The sequence below is a fragment of the Periplaneta americana genome, chromosome 4, assembly GCF_040183065.1.
Source record: "Periplaneta americana isolate PAMFEO1 chromosome 4, P.americana_PAMFEO1_priV1, whole genome shotgun sequence".
In the NCBI taxonomy this organism is placed as follows: domain Eukaryota; kingdom Metazoa; phylum Arthropoda; class Insecta; order Blattodea; family Blattidae; genus Periplaneta; species Periplaneta americana.
In genome coordinates, this window is record NC_091120.1 from 98635811 (window position 1) to 98640666 (window position 4856).

At 32.0% G+C, this 4856-nt stretch overlaps 1 long non-coding RNA gene across 2 annotated transcripts; it reads left to right on the forward strand.

The window, feature by feature from the left end:
- Positions 1-750: 750 nt before the first annotated feature.
- Positions 751-3823, forward strand: LOC138698081 (uncharacterized). 2 transcript variants are annotated; one of them, XR_011331688.1, is made up of 4 exons: positions 751-1236; positions 1673-1790; positions 2246-2375; positions 3474-3823. It is a non-coding gene; the product is annotated as an uncharacterized lncRNA (long non-coding RNA). The 2 variants fall into 2 exon arrangements; XR_011331687.1 differs by having other exon boundaries at positions 751-1790; positions 3474-3811.
- The last annotated feature ends 1033 nt before the right edge of the window (positions 3824-4856 follow it).

A 4856-nucleotide genomic window follows, 5' to 3' on the forward strand; every position in this document is an offset into this window, starting at 1 on the left:
GTCTTCATAAAATGTCTGACTTTAACTGAGGGTGGACAGTATATCTGTATGCAAAGCTATGGGGCTAATGAGGAAAATCTCTCCTGTGATGTAGCATTCCGAGTGAAATTTTTAATCTCTTCAAACAGAAAATATTCTTTCAACGAAAATTTTTTTTAAAGTTATTTTATAGAACTTCTCTATTTTCTTAGCACTTTTAAAACAAAGAACAAATGGAACTGTAGGTCCTCCAGAATTTAAAACATCTTTCTTATCCTCATATTTAAGTCTACAAAACGGCATTTCTAATAAATAATAAAACGTGTCATTTTCGGGATACATATTTCGCACTCATTTATCAATATTTTCTATGTACTGGTATCTAAGTATTTGTATAATAGCACTATAGTGATTAAACATATAATATGCACTATGATGTAGGATTAATACACTATATACACTTATCACTAATATACTCTAAACGCATTAAATAATAAGTTAATATATATACGTACACAGTATTAAACTACATATGTATATTTACGCGCGCGTTAATCTTTCAAATACAAGAGCTGGAACAAAACTAGCAAGCTCGTGGTAAGAAATAATACACGCTGCGGAAAACAACTTTTAAACTTTGCGAATGTATGTTGGGTGTATTTCTGATAAAATGACATAGGGCTAGCTAATTTACCACAGCAAGGGTGGCTGCTTCGACACAAGGAATGAGGATAGTATTCTCGAGTCAGGTAGTACATACCAGGGGGGGTTTAACTCAAATGATAGATGTTGGATGCTCATAGATGTTCCATAGTTTGCCGCATGTGGTCAGGACAGCGCTGGCTGTATTTCGATCACAGAGTTTGTAAAATTAGCAGTACAAAACTATTTGGTTTCGAAAGTTCTTTGGTTATAAGTTTTTCCAATATGACAGTTTTAAACAGATATTATTAATATCCATTATTTACAGAATGTGTCAGTTTTATAATATTCGAATTATTATTACTAATACTATATAGCTAATTTGCATTTTCATTCGAGGTCAAAGTAGCCATATTAGTGTACTGTGTATGACCTATTAATCTCATTTGTTCAGTTGATCAATTGTTGGATGTTGGCATTCCTATTCTGTTTAAATCTTGTATAAATTATGGAATGGACGAACATGGCTCCTTAAGGAAGAAATTTGAACAGCTCGAGTTAATTGAGAAGTTACTGGCGCTTTCCTGCAACAAGAAATAATTCGCAACGTTAAAGGTAAGAAAGAAATATGTTTGAGATTACATCTACACGGTTCAACTTTTCTTTCAACTTCACACATTCAAGCAATGCCTGCAAGATTGGTATTTAATAATAACGGAAGTGCACACAATGTGCAGGATAATATATTATTTTAGCTTTCGCTGCTGCAGAACTTGGTCAGTGAAACTATAATCGGTTTTTACACTCCATCACATGGTATTTTAATATTAATATGGCGTACCTTGTAGATAGAAAATCTTAATGTATCTTAATTCAACATGCGCTTTAAACTTGATTCTTTCAATATTCTTCCCAGACTGCGTGCGTACGAGCATAAAAAACTGAACCGTGTAGATGCAGCTTAACTGCACCGTCATGTTTTCTAATTTAAACTGAATTCTTCCATCATATCTTAAACGTTTATTAAACTGAGATCTGTAATTGTTTTCAGGGATAAATTTCAGAACGCGATTACCTGCCTTCTACCACTACCACATGATGAACTGACTTCTGTGTTGAATTACAACAGTGTATTAGGCCTAACTGAAATTACCCCAAGAGCTTTAAAGGTAAGCTAACAGAGTTAATATACACTTTGGGTATGAACGAACATCTCATTTTTGTATATAGCTAAGTTAAGTTGGTGAGACATCTTAAAATTCGTGGGACAGAATCTGATATGACTAAATATGTTGTTCCCGGTGTAATTCTTTACAGTTGCGTTACCAAAGGATGGCGGGGTACCTTAACTTGGTAACGCAATAGTAAAGAAGTGTTGTTCCCGAAATGATATATTTTAGAAATTTGACTTTACAGTTAACAGTAGTACCTTTACTGGAATAATTTTGATAAAATAAAAAGAGTTAAATTGCCGGAGATATTTATTATTTTTATAGACTCGTGGATAGAATTCTTCCAGGAATATTTCACAAACGTTGATTATACTGCAATCCTTCAATTGTTCTATGAAATGTAGTGTTATTAATGCATTATATGATACTAGGCTACTGCTGGTTTGTTTCAGTTAATAGAAAGAAAAATGGCGGAGTTTTACACTGTGAATGTGCTGCAGTGTACTGTCAGAAATCGGATAGTAATGAGAAGACCTGGTTATTCCTGTTTCCTGCGCCAAGTAATGCAGCACAGCTTAAAAGGTAAGCAATGGCATTGGCATAAGCTCAATGCAAAGATATCCTTATATATCATCAGTAAATAGTCAGGGTTGATAAACTGTAGTAATTTTTAAATTTAAGTGAAAATTATTTGTCAAATTCATATTTTTTATTAAAATGAGTTTTTGCCTTCTTTTGTAATTCATTTAAACTTAATTTGTGCATTAGTTCCCACATAATTGTGTATTTTTTTAATGTGTTATTTTAAGTAATTAACAACATCGCTTCAAAAATAATTTACTATGTTTACACATAGGCCTCATTATTAATACATGAAGAGTTACAGCACTAATAACCTGCACTTAATGATAATAATAATTAGCTTAGACTTAGGCAAGATATTATGCTCAGTTTGTTATTCATTAGAAAAGAATTCAACTATTTAGGGAGATTAATATTTACAAATAAATTTATCAGAAGAGCTTAGCATTGTGTGTTTTCAGAATAAATACGTAGTCCATTTGGCATTTGCAACTTTTACTTTGAATATTGTTATGAGCTACAACTATTCATTTCAATCCTCAACATCATACTGTGCTTTAATTAGGTGGTGATTCCGAAAGTAGGCTCTACTTGACTACCTGTACCATGTGTTCTGTTGCTCCTTAATTAGGAGTTGGGAAAAGACATATGAGAAGCAAACTTTCAAAACCTGTCCATTTCTTCAGAAAATGCTAGAATTATATGTCTGTAATAAACAAAGATTTTTCTGTGGTGAAATTTTATATGAATTCATAGGAAGAAAAATATATTTCACCATAGAAAATATTTTGTTCATTGCAGAGATGCAAGTTTGCTACTCATATATATTGCTAATAATTTTAAGAAGCAGCAGAACAGTCATATGTAAAAAGGTTTATTTTATTTTATTTATTTTTTTTTTTCAGGAAGTTAATTTCTCATCTTAATCATGTTAGGTGCATATAATTTTAATCGTGATTTAAGTAGTAACAATTATTTGATGTAAATAAAATGAAAATTATTTTATTTACATCATGATTAAATCATTAATTTAAATAAATACCAACCCTGGTTTGTGTATTTTTTTTTAAGATAATAATAGAATTTTGATTGTAACAGGTACCACATGTGGGCAGCTGTGGCAGAAAATCCTCATCCTTACAGAAGGGCCTATATATGTGCAAGCCATTTTCGCAGTAATCAGTATAACGGTGACTTCAGATATAACTTACTAAGAGGGGCCATTCCATCAAGGGATGCTTGGTATCCCACTCAAGAACTACGACCCACTTCATCACCAGCCTACTTACATTAACCTTTTTCACCACCTAACATAATTGCTTCATTCATTGCACTTCACTGTGGCATCAATTTGAACCTGTATTCTCTTTCATTAAGTGATTCATTCATTGTCTTTATCTTTTAACAAAATTGTGTTTAATTTTGTTGACAAGTGGATGGTAATGGACTTCATTCATTATTATTATTATTATTATTATTATTATTATTATTATTACTATTAAAGGTGAAAGGTAAAGGTATCCCCGTAACATGCCAAGAAGGCATTGGGGGCATGGAGGTAGAGCCTCATGCTTTCCATGACCTCGGTACTAGAATGAATTATTATTATTATTATTATTATTATTATTATTATTATTATTATTATTATTATTATCATTGTTATCTCATTTAGTTTATTGTGTTGATTTCTTCAGTTAATTGAAGGAAAATAAGGGGAATTCATTCATTCATCTGAAAAAAAAAAGTAGAGTACTTGACTTCTACATTATGAGCAATATAATTTTTGTAATATATAGGGCAATGATAAATCTAACGATCTTTAAGACCCTAAGTTAACATTACATAGTAATATAAATACAAATAATAATTACTAGTACAATGAGCATTTCAGTTGTGTCATCTATAGGGCATAGGAGGGAGTCCAGTGGCAGCGATACGAATCTGCAGCTTCTGCAACTGGTGAGATTTGGGTGCATTATTTAGAATTTTTAGATAGTAAATATGTTGTTGTTTTCTAATGTCAGGCGTTTGACAATAAAGTCATTTGACCTCTTGCACTCCAATATTTTTCAAAGATATTATCATGACCAAAGTAAATATGTTGATGTTTTCTAATGCCAGGCATTTGACAATAAAGTCATTTGGACCTCTTGCACTCTAGTATTTTTCAAAATTATTGTCATGGTCAGCCACTGAGGCACAGATTTTGAGGTGTTCCGAATCCATTTCTTGGTTTGAGTAGCACAATGGACAGATAGGAGACTGATATATTCCAATTGTATGCAGCAAAATAGTCCCCCAATCGGATTTGTGGGCGGGACTACTTTAATGGTACAGAAGCAACTAAATTTTTTATAATGGAATGCTTGTATAACAGCAGCTAAGAAGAGAGTAAATATGGTACAATATTTTGTCTCTTCTCACTTTATAGATCTCTTGGATATGGAACAACAAGTTTTGATGGTGAAATCATTGCAATAA